Below are 23,152 nucleotides of genomic sequence, written 5' to 3' on the forward strand. Positions count from 1 at the left end.
CCCAAGGGACTATTACCCTAAGCTGCCCTAAACTATTTCATCCATCATCCATGTGGGTACTACTCTTTACTGTCCTTTACTGCTCTTGACCTGTTTTCTTTGGACACCAGATGAGGGCTACTTAATTTAATGTTTCTGGTACCCTGTGTGTTCTGAACAGTTCAGGACCATGAAGAACCTAATGTTATCTTCATTGATCAAATGATGTACAGCTTTCAGCAGCCCCGTCAGACATTTTTTTTTATCTGTACTAGATATCAGCTTTTAAATGAACATTTTGGGGGCTTTAGAAGCAATTGCTAGTTTTCCGAAGTGTTTTGGATTTTCCACTTACAATGGTCATAATAATGAATATTGTAAGTTGAGGGGTCATTGTGGATAATTAGAAAGTCTAAAGAAAAAAAACAGAAAGCCAAATTATTTTAGAATATTTTTTTAGGGGCTTGAACTAAGACACAGATCAAAAGTTTCCCTTCTAGAAAGTCGACAAAATGTAAGGCATAAATCTCAGCAAAACATACGTAGTTCATGAGGATGTCATCAATAAACCAAAACGATTAGGTGCACCTGAAGGACATAGAGGGCATCTTTTGGGCTGAACTGTGGATCAGGCTATACAAAATTAAATACGGAGGTTGAAATCTGTTACATTTGAAAGTCCTTTACTTCTATCCTTTGCCAACTGAGTTTTGACCTTTTTCATCTTATCACATGGTTTATGAAGATTAATATGTCTGGGTAAAGGGGTTAAATATTGTATCTCTTCAAAACATGCTCACCTCTCTAAATCCACAATCACAAAGCTTTCTGGGTGACATATCGTAAACATACTTTGCATGGGCATCAGGTGCTCAGACTCTAAAACATTGTTGTCATTCGAAATGTAGAGAACTCCAAACTTAATAAATTATTTCTGGGTAACAATTTTAGTCCGTTCTACAAAAGAAATGTATGTTCTTAGAGAATTATCATCCATGTACAGAAAGAAACACACTTAAATCTAAACCTGGGTTTTTGTTTACTGTGCTATAGTAATATTTTATACTCCATAACAGACACACACTTAGGATGGCTAAGCATGAGAGAATTAGGGGTTAATTTTTTCCTGAAAAAGAACTTCAACATAAATTGATATCTACTTCAATTTTAAATAAGCATGTGTTTTGCAAAACAAACAATAAAAAATAAAAAATTGGATGAACAAAACAAATGTGTTATAACATCTGCTTGTCTACATGTAAACAAGATACAGAACAATAAATAGCATAAAGTGTTGTTATGGAAATGAAATAACATGGAATGCACACAAAGCATGAGCAATACAAAAGAAAGCTAATAATTTATTTCACTACCAAAAATCATAAAACAATCATTCTGTAATGGTAAAGGGGTTATTTTTTTTATTTTTTTTTGCAGAAACAGCACCACACCACAGGCTGTGTGTGAAACTGCAGTTCCCTGTCGTCCTAACCAGCAGCACAAGTGGGGTGTTTCTGCCCCTGTGAAGCTGGCAGGACGGTGGAATTTTTAATTCCGCCCAAGCAATTAACATAATTGAACCCCCCATATAAGGCCTCCTCCCCAGGCCATAGTGCTTTTTTCTGTCCTGTGCTGGACAGCAGGACAGGGCAGGCTCATTAAGCCTGCCTGGATTTATATACTTTTTATACATATGTTCTGCAGCGTGGCTGCTTTAAGCTTGGGCTTTTTAGCCCTTTCCTTTAGAGGTCTGACCTGTGCTTATCTCCTCGCAGCGTTCGCTGCGCTTCTCCGGTTGCGGTGCTCTGTGTCAGTGCATTCCCCGTGCGGATATGCACTGTTTGAGAGCTCCGTACCTGGTCAGTGATTCAGGTCGGAGCTCCGCTCTGAGATCGCTGTACCGGCTCCCCCCTTTGGCGCTAGCGGTGTCGTGCGCAGCCGGACGTCGGGACCGGAAGTGCGTCACTTTCCACTTCCGTCCCGGCGTATTCTCTGGTATTCTCTGATATTCAGAGTTTTCACTCCGAATATCTATAGGACCTTTTCTTTATTATATCTAAGCCTGTGGTAGGCTTATATTGGCTGTTATTATTAGATTTTTGTGTAGGAGCGCTTTTGACCTGGGAACTAGTTTCCCTTCCTGTATCTCATTTCTGGGGGTGGAGCCTATTCAAAGTTGGCGCCATCCCCTTCCCTATATAAAGCAGCTCTTGCCTGGTTAGGGTCTCTGCTGCGCTCAGCTAGACCCGTGACTGCAAGACTGGTGTATTTCATTCAGCTTGTTTTCTTCTCAACTAGGCTTCCTTGCTTAGGTGCCGCCTATTTTTTCTTATCTTAGGGTGGGGTTTTGAGAAAAAAAAATTTTTTTTTTTTCCTTAACGGTTTTTCTCTCTCTATCTTTATAGAGGATGTCTACTCCACCCTCCGGTGACCAGTACTCCGTAAGTAAGGCGTCTTATAAAAAAAGCGTCACCTTACTTGTGCCGATTGCGGCACTCCTCTTCCGGACACCTATGAATATAATAAGTGTCCTGGATGTAGCCCTCCGGCAGATCCTGCAGAACCTACCATCCAGGACATGTTTATATGGATGAAAGAGTTCATGGGGAACTCAATAAATGAGATTAAAAGCTCCCTCTCTGCCAAGAGACCTAGGACATCTCCTAGTCCCTCCTCCATCGTAGAATATACAGCCATGTCCGTGGGAGACCATTCGGAACAGACAGTGGAAGAAGTCATCTCCCCCTCCATCTTTCCTCTTGAGAAAACTCAGCGTTTACTAAGATCCTTCCGGTCAAGGGACCAGGATGCGGATCAAGGGGAAGCCTCAACATCCACCCCTAAAGAACCGTTGGTTTTTAAAGTGGATGACTCCTTAAAAAAGTTAATGACCACTGAGTGGAAACATCCGGACAAACCCCCTGTCCTTACTCGGAGGTTTAAGCTCATGTACCCCCTGGTCGAGGCGGAGTCAGAAGCCTGGGTCCCACCCCCCAAGGTGGATATGGCTGTTACCAGGATAAACAAGCGCTTCCTTGTTCCCGCGGATGACGGTGGCAACTTCCAAGACCCCCTTGACAGGAAAGTGGACTCCCTGCTCAGCAGAAATTACTCTGCTGCCTCAGCCTCTGCTACGGTGGCCATTGCCTCTAATAAGGTGGCCAATTTCATCAAGTATCGTATCCTAAGGATCCAGTCCAATATCGATGGTAATGTCCCCAGAGAAGACATTTTGGACTTGTGCTGACTTTCTTTGTGAGGCCACTCAGCAACATCTAAAATTGGCCGCAAAGTCTATGGGACTATCCTCTGCAAGCAGACGCCCCTTCTGGTTACGCCCTCGGGTGGCAGATACCACCTCCAAGATAAACCTTTGTGCCATGCCTCTTGAACACAATAGGCTCTTTGAGTCCGAGCTGGACCGAATTATGGAGGGCTTTGCCGACAAAAAATGCAAGTCCCTTCCTGTGCAGACCTTTCGTGGTCGCGGTAGAGGCAGAGGGGGCAGATCTCAGGGCTCCTCTGGGACCCAGAGGAGCCAAAATCAAAGATCTAAGCGTGGTGGCGGACGCGGTTGGGGCAAAGACCGCAAGTCTGAGCTATGACTCTCACCCAGATCCCACCAACGTTTCCCCTCCAGAGGTCCTGACAGAAGTTCTGTCTCCAGTTGTTTCTCCAGTAGGAGGCCGTTTGAGTTTATTTCTCTCCGCTTGGATGAAGGAAATCCAAGATCCTTGGGTTCTAGAGGTAGTCCGATCGGGCTACAAAATAGAATTTGTTTCCCCCCCACCAAGGAAATTTTTGCTAACAAAAAGACTCCCTCAACCAGAACAGTCCATTCTGGAGGAGTCGGTACTATTGTACCTGGAGAAACGGGCCCTGGAGGAGGTTCCTCCAAACCAGAGAGGCCTGGGAGTATACTCCCCTATATTTTTGGTACCGAAGCCCTCGGGCACTTGGCAAATGATCATAGATCTTCGCTTTCTGAACCGTTTCATAAAGAAAAGAAAGTTCAGAATACAGACTATTCGGTCAGTCACCAGCATTCTGAATCCTCTAGATCTGATGATCACCATCGACCTCAAGGACGCCTACCTGCACGTCCCCTTACATCCTGCTCACAGGAAATTTTTGAGGATTGCTGTCACCATAAAGGGTATGGTAAAGCATTATCAGTTTGCCGTGCTGCCCTTTGGGATCTCTTCCGCTCCCCACACCTTTACAAAGGTTGTGGCTCCGGTTGTGGCCGCCTTAAGGTTAAAAGGCCTGGAAATCATCCCTTACCTAGACGACTGGCTTCTAAAAGCCGCATCTCTAGATGTACTGCAGTCTCATCTTCAACTGGCTCTGGATTTTCTCCAGCATTTAGGCTGGATCATAAATTGGGACAAATCAGAGATCGTCCCCTCTACCTCCAGAAGGTTTCTGGGGTTCATAATCGACTCCTCTCACATGACCTTATCTCTGACCCCAGAGAGGAAGGAGAAAGTTAGAAGAGCCGCCGAGTTCTTAATGGTTCCCCAAAGGGTCTCCCTCAGAACTCTGATGAAAATGCTAGGCCACATGTCAGCGTCTGCAGAGGCAGTACCTTGGGCCCTATGGCATCTCCATCTACTTCAAGATCAGCTCTTGAGTGTCTGGAATCACAACCCCAAAGGGTTGGACAAAAGATGTTCCCTGTCTGTCGAAGTCCGGGCATCCCGCAGATGGTGGAAAACTCTGTCAGATGGGAAGTCCTTGATTCAACCTCATTGGATCATTCTGACCACGGACGCCTCCCTTGTAGGCTGGGGAGCCCATCTGGACAAAACTCCGGTACAAGGTACGTGGACTTCTCAAGAGAGACTCCTCTCTTCCAACATGAGAGAGTTGAGAGCAGTCCGTCTAGCTCTCTATAACTTCGCTCCCCTAGTTCTAGGGCAAGCGATAAAAGTCCGTTCAGACAACACGACTGTAGTGTCTTACCTAAACAAACAGGGAGGCACAAGGTCCAAAGTTCTCCTTGAGGAGACCGGACTAATTCTCTCTTGGGTAGAGACCAATCTATCCCACCTCTCAGCAGTTCACATCATGGGGGATCTCAATATAGTCGCAGACCGTCTGAGCCGCGGTCTTACAGTCCAAGGGGAATGGTCCCTGAACGAGGATATCTTCCGCAAGATAACCCGGAGGTGGGGTATGCCAGAGATAGATCTCATGGCAACTCGTCTGAATGCCAAGGTGGACAGGTTTTGCTCTCTTTACAAAGAGGACAATCCTGTGGCAGTAGACGCTCTGTCCATTCCATGGAGGTTCAGGCTGGCCTACATTTTCCCTCCACTTTCCATGATGCCGAGGGTATTGATGAAAGTCAGGCAAGACCAGACCTCAGTAATCGCCATCATACCATTCTGGCCAAAGAGGTCCTGGTTCACCCAGCTCATGAGGATGAGTCAAGGGTGTTATTGGAGGCTTCCCCACGTGCAGAACCTTGTGTCTCACAACACAGGCTCCTGCCTAGATCTGAGGAGACTCAATCTGACAGCCTGGAGATTGACAGGACCCTACTAGGTAGTGGTCTCTCATCGGAGGTCTTGAGAACTCTTGCTCACTCAAGAGCAGAATCGACTAATAGAGCTTACTCCAGGATAAATCAGATTTTCCTACAATGGTGTGCTAAGAAAGAGGTAGTTGCCTCAGATCCTCCTCTTTCTGCTTTGCTTCAGTTCCTGCAGGATGGCCTTGACAAGGGTCTTAGCCCATCCACTCTAAAAGTGCAGGTTGCTGCATTCTCTGCCTCTCTAGGCAGATCTTTATCTCAAGATCTCCTAATCAAGAGGTTCCTCACAGGAGCCGAAAGACTTAAGCCTACAGGCCTTAGGCCTATTGCCCAATGGGATTTGTCTGTCATTCTCAAGGGGTTGAGTTCTCCCCCTTTGAGCCTTTGGACCAAGTGGACTTTAGGTACTTGTCCCTTAAAGTCACCTTTTTGTTGGCTATAACCTCAGCCAAGAGAATTGGCGAGCTTCAGGCCCTAGCGGCTTTTGAGCCTTATACTCTCTTTTTACAAGACAGGGTCTTGTTGAGATATCTGCCGACCTTTGTTCCCAAGGTACCAACCTTTTCCAATATTAACCAGGTTATCTCCTTACCAGTTTTGTGCCCAGACCCTTCCTCTTCTGAGGAAGCTGCTAACCATTCCTTGGACATTTCAAGAAGTCTCAAGATATACATCTCAAGAACTGGTGAATTCAGAAGATCCGAAAACCTTTTAATTTCTTTTTCAGGACGGAACAAAGGTCTAAAGGCCTCCAAACCCTCTCTGAGTAGATGGGTCAAAGAGGCAATCATGGAGGCATTTATAGCTCAGTAGTGTTGAACGGCATAGGCCATATTCGAATTCGCGAATATTCGCAAATATATGGACGAATATTCGTCATATATTCGCGAATATTCGCATATTCGTTATATTCCCGTTTTATTTTCGCATATGCGAAAATATGCGTATGCGAAAATTAACACATGTGAAAATTCGCATATGCGAAAATTAGCATATGCGAATTTTCGTATATGCGAATTTTCGCACGCCAGTCTCACACAGTAGTATTACAGCCTTCTTTACACCACACAAGCTGGAAGGAGAGAGGGGTGATCACTGTGATGTGTACTGTGAAGAAAAAAAAAAAAAGAATATTCGTAATTACGAATATATAGCGCTATATTCGCGAAATTCGCGAATTCGCGAATATGCGATATTCGTGAATAATATTCGAATTGCGAATATTCGCGAGCAACACTATAGCTCAGGAGCTTACTCCTCCTTCTTTTGTTACTGCCCACTCTACCCGGGCAGTTGCTACCTCCTTTGCTGAAAGAAGGTCTGTTCCACTAGAACAAATTTGCGCTGCTGCCTCCTGGAGCACACACAACACATTTATCAAACATTACCGGGTTAATGCCAAACGTATGGGAGAGCTGGCCTTTGGGCATTCCATCCTAAGTGCCACTCCTCCTTAGTCCCTCCCTATTTGAGATTGTTACTTGCTAAGTCCCCACTTGTGCTGCTGGTTAGGACAACAGGGAAGCATTAATTTCTAATGCAAATTTGTTTTCCCTTAGTCCTAACAGCAGCACACAAATTTCCCGCCCTTGTAGTTTGTATAATTTTGCTTGTTATTAAAGCACTATGGCCTGGGGAGGAGGCCTTATATGGGGGGTTCAATTATGTTAATTGCTTGGGCGGAATTAAAAATTCCACCATCCTGCCAGCTTCACAGGGGCAGAAACAAATTTGCGTTAGAAATTAACGCTTCTGTCCCATTGGCTTTAATGGAACTGAGCTGCAATACCACACACAAGCTGTGACAGGAGTGGTTTTGTTTTTGCAAAAAAAGAAGCAACATTTTTTCTAATTCTGGACAGCCTCTTTAAAGAGGTTATTGGGGATGTAGAAAAAATAGTTATAAATTAAATACAATCTATACTTACCTCTCTTGGAACACTGAAGCAGCCACGCCAACCTTCATGGTGACTGGTTCTTAACCAAAGGGACAGTAACCCATACATATCAGCTTTAACCCCTTCCTGACCTATGACATACCCCCATGTCATGGGTCGGGTGAGGGGAATATGACTTGGGCCCGTGGGTTGGTTCGCATCATAACCAGCAGATCCCAGCTGCTATCAGCAGCTGACATCTGCCAATAATGACAGACATCGGAGCTGGCTCCAATGTCTGACATTGAAATGATTAAATGCTGTGATCAATAGCATTCACGGCATTAAAACATTAAATGTCGACAAACCCTGGGGTCTAGGGGATCATCTGCAGATCCGCGATGTAATTGTGGGCTGCAGATGGGTTACTGAGGAAGAACAGGGACTTAGCCATCCTTTTTGGTCCTCAGTGGATCGCCTTTGTCAACCCTAACCAATCGAGTGCCGAAAACATAGATCAATGTAATGCAATAGCATTACATTGATCTACGTAAGCCATCTAATGATGTCTTATGATAGGCCCCTAATGGGGCCAAAAAAGGTGTTTAAAAAAAGTTAAAAAGTTTTGTCAAATACAAAAAAATCCTTCCTCACCCTACTAAAAGTTCAAATTACCTCCCTTTTCCCAAATCATATTTGGTATTTGGTATTGCCAAGTGCGTAATTGTTCAAACTATTAAATTATGATGTTCCTGATCCTGCTCGATAAACAGCCTTAATGCAAAAATATTCCAAACACCAAAATTGCTGATTTTTGGTCACATCATGTCCCAGAAAAAAATGTAATAAAAAGTGATCAAAAAGTCATACATACGCAAAAGTGGTACTGTTAAAAACTAAAGCTCATGGCGCAAAAAATAAACAATCCTAACATAGCTCCATAGGTGGAAAAATATAAAAGATATAGTGGTCAGGACACGGCATTGAATAAACTTTTTTTTTCTTTTTTTAAGTTTTCAATTTTAATGACCCAAGTTTGTTATCATTGGAATCGTACTGATTAATAGAACAAAGTAAGCATGTCAGATTTACCATATTGTAAACCCTGAAAAAAATTGCACAATTCCATATTTTTCTAAATTTTGCCTTAAATATATATTTTTTCTGGCTCTGTAATACATTATATTATAAAAAATAAGTGTGCCAACAAAAGTATAACCCTAATACAACTTTGTCAGTGAAAAAAAAAGTAAGGGTCTTAGAATGTGAGGAGCAAAAAAACATGAGTCAAAAAGAAAAAAATTGCTGGGTTATTAAAAAGTACCAGTCATATGGAGGACATCATGCCGTAGGCACACACCGGAGGGTTCCTTAACCCCTCCCCCCCCCTCTCCCTGGAGGCTGCGATACTTCTCCGTGCTGGGGAGGGAGAGCATGGGATGGAACGGTCTACGGTATGTTGAAGTGCCGGGCTGATGGTCGCTGGAGAAAGGGAGACAGATTGTGGAGGAATGTGAGAAGGGCCGTGGTGAAGAGAAGAGCTGCCGGGGGAAGAAGTGGTGAGATTGGGCAAGTTGGAGTATGGGGAACATGTTGTCTGCCCAGAATTGAATCTACTGAACAGTGCCGTACATTGCTGGTATTAAACATGTCGGAGGGGATGCCTCCCAAACCTACACAAAGAAGATCAGGTGGGAGCAATTCCCACAAGCACTCCGTACTTACAACATCAGGAAAAATTGAAAAGAACCTTAAGACCCCCCCCCCCCCCCCTCCGGTAGCCTTAAATACCCGTAGCAGCAGGCATACAGCTCCATCTTAAAGTCAGTTTAAACAAACAAATGCTATACCAGGATCATGTTATTCAGTTCTGATGCAAGAAGGAGACATGGGAGGAGAGGAGGAAGATCCTGGGGTCAACCCCCCCCCCCGTATTAGAAGCCATATTAAAAGAGGTCCAGCAGTCCAACCGTGTTGGATTTGAACATGCAAGTGGGAACACTTTCTTCAGAAATGTCTTTTATGAGAGAAGATGTGGGTAAATTGAGAGATAGAGGACAATGTTAATGGAAAAATCGGTCCCCACAATGGAAAAAGACCTCTTGAATCTCACAGCGGAAATCAATTCTTTGAAGTAGGAGGTGGAAAAGTTGAGATTGAAAGTTACGGACATTGAAGATTGGAATATACGGAATAATGTCAGACTTGTGGGAGGGGATATAAAATCTTTCTGTATAAAATGGTTTGAGGAAGTGTTTGGGGCTCAAGGCTTCTTGGCATGGTTTGCCCTGAGATATAGGCCCCCTGGAAGGTCCTACATGGGAGAAAGTCCTGTATAATGTCATGTTGTGGTCTTCGAATAAAAAATTCCAGTATTTACAGTTAAGGATTGTTTATAGACTATATTATTCCCCAATGTTTCTTGAGTCGATTAGCTGTAGGCAAGACTCCACTTGTCCAAAGTATTCGGAAGGTCAAGAAAATGTTATACATTTAATATGGAGTTGTAAAAAGGTGAGAGGTTTTTGGGGGCATATAGAGGACTGTCTGGGGAAAAATATTAAGAAGAGAATAAGTTTGGGTGTTAGGTCAGCAATATTGGGAGATATGAATGATTTTGGGAGCTTGAAGGATCTTGCTAAATACTTGATAGTATGGAAATGGTTTGACCCTAACCCCCCATATATTGAACAGTGGCTATGCCTGGTGGAGAGGAGTACATGCTACGAAAGATTTAAAATAGGTAAATCAAAGAAGAAACAAAGAGTTTGAGAGGGTATGGGGTAAATGGTAGTGTGGGCGAGAACACAGTTATAAAGAGGAACTATAGCCAGGAACTTCCCAACTGGCAATGTTTAAATAACGAATTGTTCTTTTTTATTTCATTTTTTTTCCACACTGGGAGCAGGGGGGGGAGGGGGTATATGTAATTTGTATAATGTGAACCAATTTAAACTGTAGGAATATAAAATAAAAATAAAGGAATAAAAAAATTAAAAAAGAGTACCGGTCATGATGTTAAAGGGGCTATCCACCATGAGGTGATTTTAGTACGTACCCGCCAGACAGTAATGGACATGCTTAGGAAGGATCTGCGCTTGTCTTGGGGCTAAATGGCTATGTTGTGAGATTACCATAACACCGTGGCTAGCTTTTTGTGAACTGGTATTTCCTGTTTGAGTTTCCTTCTTTGCCTACAAATCCCATAATTCAATTTTCCTCCCTCCCACACATCAGTCACCCCACCCATTGAAACATAAATGAGGTGCATCCATTCAAAAGACCTGTGTTTTTCAATCAGGGTGCTTACAGCTGTTGCAAAATTACAATTAGTTGCAGATTGATCTCTCTCCCACCAAGCAATCGCTCCACCCATTGAAGCAGAAAGGCTTCCTGTCATGAGCTTACTAGTGATGTCAGGTCTCGGCCGCACTGCAACCTGGGAAAAATCTGAGACAACAGTAATTTTGTATGCTGTTAAAAATAAATACTGGGGGGCAAAAAATCCCATAAGAATTGTGAGAAAACCATCACAAACAGGTACAAACACTATATTATGAACTACACCAACTTTACAGCCATGTAGCATAGTCAAATTAAAAACATTCCTGGAATACCCCCTCAAATTTAATAATCCTCCCAGTTCACTGCCCCCATCATGATAAAATACCCCTGCCTTTATCGTTATTATTTTTTAGTTCTCTACCTTGATATTGCTCTGTATTTTCTGCTCAGTTAGATTCCCCAGCAGGCATGACATCATATGAAGCTATACAGGGAAGAACTTCCTCCCTCACTCTGCTACACACAGCCCAGAGCAGTTCAGTGTGAGATTAGCTATGATTGGCTAAGACTGCAAACACCTCCTTCAGCACTCCAGACTGCATTTCCTGGTTGTGGCCAGACAAGCAGGAGTCTAAAGGATGTGCAAGAGATGGGGGGGAATGTGCTCTGGACAAGTAGGGAGACACCTAGTGTCAGCTTTTTCAAACAAATAAAACATAGAAAAATTCATTTTTTTTAAGACAAAGAACATTAGAAATACTTTTTATTTACCATAAGGAGTACAATAGCGAAACATTTTTTAATGACAGTGCCAGTTTAAGAGGTTGACTTAGTAACTTATAGCTACTCGCTCTCCTTAGGAAAATTCAAATTGAAGATCTAAGCAAGTTTCAAAGTGTGGTTTGGACTATGAGATTGTGAAAGAATTTGGGAACATAGGGGGGAATCATCAGTGGTATCATTTTTTTTCGATGGAACTTTTTCATCACTTTTTATAAAAAAAAAAAAAAAATTCTGATATTTCTGGTGTTTTGTATTTTTTTACATTAACAATATTCACCATGCAGGATAGTAAATTTTATATTTATTTAACACCTTTTTAATCCCCATAGGAGACTATTAAAGGGGTACTCTGGCCCTAATACATCTTAACCCCTATCCTCAGGATGTATGATTATCACACCCCCCCCTATAGACTTGCATTGAGGGGGCGAGGCGTGACATCACATGGGGGCGGAGTCATGACCTCATGACTCCAGCCCTGTGGTTGTCATGCTACACACCTCCATCGCTGCAGAGAGCTCACATAAGTGGGTGCGCAATGAAAGATTGCGGGGGTCCCCAAGTGGCAGGACCCCCAAGATCATACATCTTATCCCCTATCCTTTAAATAGGGGAAAATATGTATTAGGGCTGGAGTGCCCCTTTAATAGCAATCATTAGACTGCTATAGTACTAATCAGTACAATCGACAATCTTCTTGTACAGCCTGGCTCTCCAGGCTGCACAGAAGGATCTGCAATCCTGAACACCGGAGGAAGGTAAAAGACCTCCGGCAGCCATTTGCACTTACAAGACCACCGGTTTAGCTAAAGATGCTGTGATGTGCATTGATCACAGAATCAATAGGGTTAATGGCAGCCATTAGTGTGATCACTGATGTCCGCCATTATTGGTGAGGCATCGGCTGATGATAGCAGCCAGAGCTCACCTGCTATGTCGCGAGTGTAGCTCATGTGCTCAATTCATAGCTGTGCCGTAAATGTATGAAGCTGTGTGCAAAGTTACTCACTGCAGCACCATACATATGCAGTGTGTGTCCTGACGGAAATAAATTGACTCAGCTATTGATAAATCAACTACCAAAGTATTCGTCAAAGAATATTTGACTTATAGGGGTATTGCTTGAAAAAATTATTATTATTTTTTTCATACCAACTGGCTCCAGAAAGTTACACCTATTTGTAAATTACTTCTATTTAAAAAAAAAATTAATCCTTCCAGTACTTATATGCTGCTGAAGATGAGCTGTTATTTTCTGTCTGACAACAGTGCTGTCTGCTGACACCTCTGTCTGTCTCAGGAACTATCCAGAGTATCAGAAAATCCCCATAGCAAACCTAACCTTCTCTGGACAGTTCCTGAGACAGACAGAGGTGTCAGCAGAGAGCACTGTTGTTAGACAGAAAAGAACAACTTAATTTCAGCAGCAGATAAGTATTGGTAAGATTAAGATTATTTAATAGTAATTTACAAATCTGTTTAACTTTTTGGAGCCAGTTGATATAAAAAAAATGCTTTTCATGAAATACCCCTTTAATCTTAAGGAGTTTTGCTAAAATATTGAATAAAAAGTGGAAAAGTTGTAAACATTTTTGCGCAAATTGCAGTTTGCACAAAGATTGCAAATGTACACAAAAAAGCTGTGTAAAGGCAATAATAAATTGCTCCCATTGAGATTTGTGTTATCAAAAATGTGCCACTTACTGTCTGTCCTTTCTGCCAATAAAACAATATCCCAAATGGCTGAGGCTGTGTTCTCACGTTGCTGGTGAATTGACTTTTTTGATTGCCTAAAATGCTAACAGGTTTGCAACATTGAATCAATTATCGGAATAGTCTGTGTATTTTCTGAGACAATTACGGTCCTGTTCTAAGCAGACATCTTGCTTGTGTTCCTTGATTGACAGATAATTACTTCAGAAAATATACATTCTATCTAATCTAATAATTGATTCAGTGTTACAAGCCTGTTTGTATTTTAGGCAATCAAAAATGCAATTCAACTGCAACGTGAGAATACAGTCTTAGCTAGGTATCTTCTGACATCTTCTGACCCCAATAACTTTTTTATTCTTCCACATATGGGGCTGTATGGGACTTTTTGATTGCTTTTTATAAAAAAAATGTTATGGTATATGAAGTGACCAAAAATTCGCAATTTTGGATTTGGTATTTTTTTACGTGTACGCTGTCAACCGTGCGGTTTAAAGGGATACTCCTCTGGAAACATTTTTTCTAAATCAACTGGTGCCAGAAAGTTAAACAGAATTGTAAATTACTTCTATTTAAAAATTTTAATCCTTCCATTACTTATCAGCTGAAGTTCTTTACTTTTTGAATTTCCTTTTTAGTCTGACAACAGTGCTCTCTGCTGACACCTCTGTCCATGTCATGAACTGTCCAGAGTAGAAGCAAATCTCCATAGCAAACCTCTCCTGCTCTGTACAGTTCCTAAAATGGACAGAGGTGTCAGCAGAGAACACTGTGGTCAGACAAAAAGGAAATTCAAAAAGAAAAGAACTTCAGTTGATAAGTAATGGAAGGATTAATATTTTTAAATAGAAGTAATTTAAAAATCTGTGTAACTTTCTGGTACCAGTTGATTAAAAAAAAAAAAAAAAGGTTTTCCAGGGGAGTACCCCTTTACCGAACCTTATATTTGAATAGTTCTGACATTTAAGCACGTTAGCACATTATTATTTTTTTTAAAGGGGGGGGGGATACAATCTTTTATTAGGAAGGGGTTAATTCACTTTTATATATATATTTTTTTTACACTTTATTTTTCTTTTTTAGTTCCCATAGGGGGCTATACCATACAATCTTTTGATTGCATATACAGTTCAATAGCATGGATCAGTGCTATCTCTCGACCACTTCTTAATCTGTGACAACTTGTTGATGAGAAATATCCCTTTCCCCTGGGAGTTCCCTTCCTATAACTTTTTTATTTTTCTAAGGGCCTTATTTTTTGTGCCGTGATCTGTATTTTTCATCTGTACCATTTTTGCATTGATGTTACTTTTTGATCGATTTTTATAATTTTTTTTCTGATATATGATGTGATTAAAAATCAGTATTTTTGATGTTTGATATTTTTTTACATTTAGGCCGTTCACCGTTTGGGATCATAAACATTATATTTTAATCAGGGACATCTTTAACGGGGGCAAAAGGGGCAGCTGCCCTGGGCCATGTCATTACTGGGGGCCCAAAGCAGCTAGCCCTTTAGCCCCATGCTAAAGCAGCTAGCCACCGCCGCCAGTCCAGGCAGGTCCGTCCATCTATGTCACTTGCTGTTTCTGTATGCCGATCTGCAGGTCGAGCTCACAGAAATGCATATTCATTAGCAAAATGTTATAATACCCACCCGATCATGTCCCCACTGCCCCGCCATGGACCGCCCAACTCTGGATGGGTTAATTTGCTGGCTGCATCAGTCAGTGGTAGGTGACGTGGGTTGCGGGGCATGGGCGGAGCGTGACTGGCGGAGCGGCGCTCACTGACGTCCATTACGTCAATCATACCAGTGCAGTGGAGTGTGTATTTTGAGAAAATGGAGCAAAATCTACAGGAACAGCAGCACAGCAGTGAGGGATTGCATCCTGCTGGGTGAGCTACGGGGCTGGGGGAGCCAGGTGTGTTGTGGGGGTAATGATGCTGATGGGTGTTGGGGGTGTGATAATGATGAAGGTGATTTTCGCATATGCAAATTTTCACACGCCAGTCTCACACAGTAGTATTACAGCCTTCTTTACACCACACAAGCTGGAAGCAGAGAGGGGTGATCACTGTGATGTGTACAGTGAAAAAAAAATAATAATAAAATAAAAAAAAACGAATATTCGTAATTACGAATATATAGCGCTATATTCGTGAAATTCGCGAATTCGCGAATATGCGATATTCACGAATAATATTCGAATTGCGAATATTCGTGAGCAACACTACTAGTAATATATTCAGTGGACGCAGTGTGTGGCAGTATTATATTCAGAGGGTACAGTCTGTGGTAGTATTATATTCAGAGGGTACGGTGCGTGCTAGTATTTAGAGGGCACATTGTGTTGTAGTATTATATTCAGAAGGAACAGTGCATGGCAGTATTATATTCCGAGGGTATAGTGTGTGACAATATTATATTCAGAGGGTACAGTGTCTTGTAGAATTATATTCAGAGGGTGCAGTGTTTGACATTATCATATTCAGGGGCACAGTGTCTGGCAGTATTATATTCAGATGGTAAAGTGTGTTGTAGTATTATATTCAGAGGGTATAGTGTGTGGCAGTATTATATTGAGAGGGTACAGTGTGTGGCAGTATTATATTCAGAGGGTATAGTGTGTGGCAATATTATATTCAGAGGGTACAGTGTGTTGAACTATTATATTCAGAGGGTAGAGTTTGTGCTAGTATTATATTAAGAGTGTACAGTGTGGGGCAGTATTATATTCAGAGGGAACAGTGTGTGGCAGTATTATATTCAGGGGCACAGTGTCTGGAAGCATTATACAAATTTTTGTTTTCATATAGAGGATCAGAATCTGCTGACATAGTGAGAAGCCAATGACATCTGGGTATCAAGTTCTTCAGAGAGAAGATCTAGCTAGAAGAAGTCACAGCGATATGTACCATCTGGATAAGGAAAGGCTTTAAAGAAGAGAACGTCACTGATATCATTGCATATTCTGACTGTCCCATCGGATCTGTAGTCATTTGTGAGTTCTGCAGCAGTAATGGGTGAAACTATAACTCCCAGCATAACCTCACCACTGCTTATCATACTGGGAGCTGCATTTTTTACATGTTAAAAACTTGTTTAGTGCTGACTGCTTTATTGGCATTTACTTTATTTAATTATTATACAATTTTCCCCGACACGCTACACCATTGGCGTCCAACACAACAGGCTAAAAAAGTAATTGGAGGGGGGTGGCGCAGCTGATGCAATGTATAAGGTGACACCATTTTCTACTGCATCGGCTGACACCAACCCTAGCAATGCCACTGCGGCCGGGACTAACGGAGGACGTCACGCAAGTGATGTTCCTCCACAGACCCACAAAGGAGGACGTAAGCGACGTCACACATGAGTCCCGGCAGCCGCAGGAAAGATGAAACCACGGATGTAAAGTGCTTTGCTGGCGCACTACAGGGCTCAGAAGAGAAGGAGCGCCATTGGGCTTTTGGAGAGAGCATGTGTCTGGAATTGAAGGCCACGTGCGTTTACAAAGCCCCCATGGTGCCAGAACAGTGGACCCCCCCACAGGTGACCTCATTTTGGAAACTACACCCCTCAAGGAATGTAACAAGGGTTGCAGTGAGAATTTCCACCCCACAGGTGTCTGACAACATTTTTGAACAGTGGTCCTTAAAAGTAATTTTTTTCATTTGCACAGCCCACTGTTCCAAAGATCTGTCAAATGCCAGTGGGGAGTAAATGCTCACTGCACCCCTTTTTACCACAATGATCCCCTTAGGGAGCCAGGAATCACTATATTATCTAAATTACAAAAACCCAGGGCACAAAGTCCGGCCCTTTAGAGACAACCCCCTTAAAATTTTACTTTTATTAGATGTATAAATTATAAAAATCTTCAATATACACCACGCGACATTAGTTAAAACTTCAGTGTCACAGATCCAGTTGTAAACATTACTGGGGATGTACCCCTAGTCATTAGTATGTGGGGAACTGCAGTCTTCCCTATCCCTGGATAACTGTGACACACATTTAAATCACCGAATTTGCCCCCCTCTTCTAGTTTCGTTGCTTTCTAGTTTCTAGAATAACCGTAACCAAAATTAATATATGTTATTATTATCTTATATATTTCCTGTTATGTGACTGTAATATTCTCTCCAACAGATGCCTCCTTATATAGGAATAAAAAGTATACCATCCTCTCCATTTCCACCTGATAGTAAGAAGGGTCCCCAATCAAGTCCTACTTATAAGCCTGACCTCTATCTTAAGTAAGATCATTCATAATGATGATATTTCGTCATTTTGTCATATTTTGTTGTAACAAATTATTTTACAGACCTTAGGTACTGTTTATCTTAAAAAAGAGACACATGAATAACCGCGATTAATTAATTGGGCACATATAAATACTATGAATAGGAACATTGGATGCAATTGGAATATTTATAAAAACAATAAAATAACAGCAATACCCTGATCAGCAAGTCCTAATTAAGATATAAGATATATTAATAACAGTAAAAACTATAAGGACATGGGACATGATTAGTATGTCCAGTAAAACAAAATACAAATATGAAATATATGACAAACATGTTTTGCTCCTTAGCTTTGCCCAAATATTATAAACATCTAAAATGTGATGGTATTCCGTACTTATAACTAACATCTAAAGATACAGGGTCACTGATAAAAGGATGTTTTATTGTAATTGTACAACATAGTGACAAGTGGAAGTAACACAGGTATATGCGCGAGCGCAGAATGAGTTCTAATATACTGTTTAAAACTAAATTTCTTGCACATGCGCGAGTGGTCATGAGCATAAGTGCAGAATTATTTTCCATACCGACTGAGTATAAGTTTAAGCGCATGCGCGAGCAAAGACAAGGCTTCCAGCAGACAGAAGTGCGGCGCATGAAGATAGAGTTAGTAAACAGGTAATAGACTGACAGTTAAAAGAGAGATACTCATATGTGGTTTCTTGGACAGGTAAAATAAAAGCAGGACATTGATTGGGCTATAAGAATGGAGGGGGTGATCGGTAGGAGATAGGCGCAGGTTGATGACAACCTGACACCTATCTTATATAAGGACGTGAGGTCCACGTGGAGGGATGTTTGCCCATACATCCTCCTGAGGATGGTGCTGAAGCACCCAAACTAGTAGAGGGGGGGCAAATTCGGTGATTTTAATGTGTGTCACAGTTATCCAGGGTTAGGGAAGACTGCAGTTCCCCACATACTAATGACTAGGTGTCTATCCCCAGTAATGTTTACAACTGGATCTGTGACACTTAAAGGGGTTATCCAGGAAAAAACTTTTTTTTATATATATCAACTGGCTCCAGAAATTTAAACAGATTTTTAAATTACTTCTATTAAAAAATCTTAATCCTTTCAGTACTTATGAGCTTCTGAAGTTAAGGTTGTTCTTTTCTGTCTAAGTGCTCTCTGATAACACGTGTCTCGGGAACCGCCCAGTTTATAAGAGGTTTGCTATGAGGATTTGCTTCTAAACTGGGCGGTTCCCGAGACACGTGTCATCAGAGAGCACTTAGACAGAAAAGAACAACCTTAACTTCAGAAGCTCATAAGTACTGAAAGGATTAAGATTTTTAATAGAAGTAATTTACAAATCTGTTTAACTTTCTGAAGCCAGTTGATATATAAAAAAAAAGTTTTTTCCTGGAATACCTCTTTAAGTTTTAACTAATGTCAAGTGGTGTATATTGAAGATTTTATCATTTATATATCTAATAAAAGTTAAATTTTAAGGGGGTTGTCCCTAAAGGGATCTTGTGCCCCAGGCTTTGTGCCCCGGGCTCTCTCCAAAAGCCCAATGGCACTCCTTCTCTTCTGAGTATTGTAGTTAGCACCCTAAATGCAAGTCTATGGGAGGGGAAGTGATGGATGCCACGCCCCCTCCCATAGACTTGTATTAAGGGGGCAGGCAGTGACATCACGAGGGGCGGAGTTGTGACATAACAATGCTCCGGCCCCTGTATTACCCGTCATTACACACAGAGCAAGCGTGCTCTGTGCAGTAATGATAGCGGGGTGCCACAGCCGAGATCCCGGGGTCCTCAGCAGCGGGACCCCGGCGATCTGACATCTTATCCCCTATCCTTTGGATAGGGGATAAGATGCTAGGGGCGGAGTACCCCTTTAAAAGGTTAAGGACCCAAGGCATACATGGTCCTTAAGTACCTGGACACAAAGGCATACATGTACGCTCTTCATCCTTAACAGGTTAAAGGGCTACTCTGCCCCTAGACGTCTTATCCCCAATCCAAAGGATAGGGGATAAGATGTTTGATCACGGGGGTCCGGCCGCTGGGACCCCTCCGCGATCTCCTTACAGCTTGATGCGGGTGGCTGTGGTCATGACATCACGCCAGGCCCCCACAGTCTAACCATAGCAAATGCATTATTTTTCCTCATTTCTCTAGAAAGAAAAATACCAAAAAATCACATTAGCTATCACTCTATGTGAAAGAGACCGCACCAAATAATTTTTGCATTTGCCATCTATACTTGGCTATGTCCCAACAGTAACATAGTTTCATTAGAAATATTAGACTCTTTAATGCTAGAGCTCTGGAAAAAGGATAAAAAAGAGGATAACATTTTCCTAGCCACTTATATTCCATCAAGCAATTAGTATTAATTATACATTTAAATAGACGTGAACTTTATCTAAGCTTTGGCACAGGACCTAAAAAGTAACATGCTTTAATGGGATCTTTTAAGCTGATCAGGCCTTACTAACTATAGGCAATATCACTGAAAGAATTGGCACTTCACTGTGTGATCTAGACAGCAAATAGTAACATAGACCAAGAGATTGGTAAGACTTAATATAGCCTTGATTGTTCAAATGTTTTGTGGCTACAGCTCCTATGCAGACCTATGTATCTCTTTAGTTACACACTCAATACAAACCCGAGGGGAATGTTTTAAGCAGCTATGCCTTCTTTTTAGGTGTAGAAAATTTGCACATTTTTGCCTCCATTTTGCATAAAAAATTAGCATTTCCCCCCTTTTACACCATTTGTCTGTTTATAAAAGCAGGTGTGGCCTTGCCTAATGGGGCGTGTCCTAATCCCACATCTAATTTGTTACAATATAAACCAGGGAGCTAGTGTATTTGGTAGCTGAAATTTACACCAGCTCCGAGCTGGTGTAGATTTCAAAGCACCATGGCGGAGATTTATCAAAACCTGTTCAGAGGAAAAATCGACCAGTTGCCCATAGCAACCAATTGGATTGCTTATTTTATTTTTTTTAGAGGCCATGTTAAAATTGAAAGATGGAATCTGATTAGTTGATATAGGCAACTGGTCAGTTTCTCCTCTCCCCCTATGTGTGGGACCGCAACAGCAACACCTGATTCATAAAGAAGCTAAAACCTCTTATTGAATGAATTGAATTGAGTGAAATGCTACCTCCCAGCTGCTGACATGTTAGCACAACTGCTGAGACCGGGATTGCATAGGTCTCGGCAGCACTAACCCCATAGGATTGACAGAGGGAGAGGACTCCCCCTGTTCCCCAACAAAGACCCGCAACGCAATTGCAGGGTCCCCTTGGTTGCCATGGCAGCAGGAGGTCAGCTGATGGCCACCTGTCTGCCTAATAAGGCAGCTTGTGAGGTCCAGCTATAGACTATATCTCACAGACTGAGCGCAGTGTAAGGCTATGTAAACACGGGTGTAAAATGTGCGGAATGTCTGTCAAAAAATACCTGTGGACATTTGAAAAATCCGGTGTGTGCTAGGACCACTTGAAAATGTGCTGTCTAATAGACGCCAATGCATTTCCTTGTGGACTCCACAGATAGGATAGACTTGTCTATTCTTTCTGCGGATGCTGAAACCAGAATTCCTGTGGCCGAAACATTGGGACTGATGCCGTGGAATGTCCATGTGGAATATTCCATGCAGACTTTCCGCACAAGTTCCACCTGTGTGACCATACGATAAGGCCGGGTTCACATGGGCGAAAAATGTGCGGAATGTTAGCCCAGAAAACTAGTGAAGACATTCCACACATTTGACTAACCGGGGGGCACTAGGACTGCTCGGAAATGTGCCATCTAGATGAGTCTAGTATTTCTGTAGACACTGGAATCTGAATTTCTGCCGTGTGAACAGGTCAGCAGAATCCTGACCTGACCTGCTACAGCGAAATGTTCATGTGGAATATTCATGCACAATTCTGCACGGACACTCTGCCGTGTGAACATAGCCTCATACTGACAAAAAAAAAAAAAAAAAGCAAGAAGAGCAAGAGCAAGAATCGCTAATTTTAGTAAAATAGGAATGGAATAATTTAGTTTGGGAAAAAGTAGCATGTATTGCAAAAATGTAGACAATAAAAAGTACAGCTTGTCTTTCAAAAGCCCTCACACAATGGCATTTGACAAAAAAAAAAAAAATACTTATGGCAACACAAAAAATGGGGGGGGGGGAGATTTTGTTGCGAAAAAAAAACAGAACTAAGCTATATAACTTGGGCATCACTATAATTGTACCGACCCACAGAATAAAGACAACTTTTTACAGAACAGTGAGCATTAGTGTTGAGCGGCATAGGCCATATTCGAATTTGCGATATTTCGCAAATATATATGGACGAATATTCGTCATATATTCGCTAAATTTGCATATTCGTAGTATTCGCATTTATTTTCGCATATGCATAAATACGCATATGCAAATATTAGCATAAGCGAAAATTCACATATGCGAAAATTGACATATGCGAAAATTATCATATGTGGAAATTGGCATAAGCAAAAATTAGCATATGCGAAAATTAGCCAGTCTCACACAGTAGTATTAGAGCCTTCTTTACACCACACAAGCTGGAAGCAGAAGGGGATGATCACTGTGATGTAAACTGTGAAAAAAAAGTATATATATAAATATTTGTAATTGCGAATATATAGTGCTATAAAATTTGCATTGCGAATATTCGCGAGCAACACTAGTGAGCATCATAAACAAGAAAAATTTAATAAAAAATCTGCTGGGCCCCCTGGCATTGGCAACACTTTCAACTGAGTCTCTGTAGGTGTCCACAAAAATCTTGCCATAATACAGATGGCATTACACACTCTGTGCCAGACCAATGAAATAAATGGCATCATGCTGCTCAGTGGTTATAGCTCTATGGTATTGTGAGAGAAAATTGGGGGGATGGAGAAGGGGCTATGGAGAGTGAGGTGGCCCATTCACTCACAGTTGAAGGGAAAGTCCAGGATATACTCACAGATCTTATAAAGCCCAAGAAGGCCAGTTGAGCAATATTCCAGCATCTGTGAAAAAAATGAAAAAATAATTTGATTGGAAGAATCCATCCACTTCTTGTTCACCCTACTACACTTTAATTACAGAAGTGCCAGCATGTAGAAGGGCATCATAAGGATTCTTTTACACAGGACAAGTCCACCACAAATGAAATTATACTTGCAATTAGCAGTCTACACACAGATAAATCCACTGTGGAAAATGTACTGACTGGTGGGAGTTACAGTATCCAGCGGACAGCAGGCAGTGGTGGAATGGTGGTAGCAGTAGTATCTAGCGTACAGCAGGGGTGGTGGTAATACTGTCTAATCAATTGCATCTGCCACAGGGTTTTAAATTTGTCACTGATCCATGCCTGATGCATTTAACAAATGTCAGTTTTTTCCACATTGCTGGCAGACAATCTTGTTCTTTAGGGGTAATGCCGCCTGCTGCTCTGAGCACTCTCTGATGCTGCACTGGAGGATTGGCGAGATAGAACACCTATGGCAAACTGGGCATAAATAAGAAAAGGAAAACTCCAATCAAAATAGAAAAGGGAATGCTAGCAACACAACATCAAGTCCTAAAGATATTTTTGTTATTTTGGTACTTTAAAGGGGTACTGCGGTGGTCAACGTGTTTTTCCGTTTTTGACTTACCCTATTTGTTTTGTTTCATTTCTATTC

At 41.8% G+C, this 23,152-nt stretch overlaps 1 long non-coding RNA gene across 1 annotated transcript; it reads right to left on the reverse strand.

Annotated features, from left to right (window-relative positions):
• Positions 1-789: 789 nt before the first annotated feature.
• Positions 790-22,825, reverse strand: LOC130355996 (uncharacterized). The gene is made up of 3 exons (XR_008888727.1): positions 22,696-22,825; positions 22,447-22,492; positions 790-936 (listed from the first exon to the last, which is right to left on the reverse strand). It is a non-coding gene; the product is annotated as an uncharacterized LOC130355996 (long non-coding RNA).
• Between the last annotated feature and the right edge of the window lie 327 nt (positions 22,826-23,152).

Source organism: Hyla sarda, chromosome 2 (assembly GCF_029499605.1).
Source record: "Hyla sarda isolate aHylSar1 chromosome 2, aHylSar1.hap1, whole genome shotgun sequence".
Lineage (NCBI taxonomy): Eukaryota > Metazoa > Chordata > Amphibia > Anura > Hylidae > Hyla > Hyla sarda.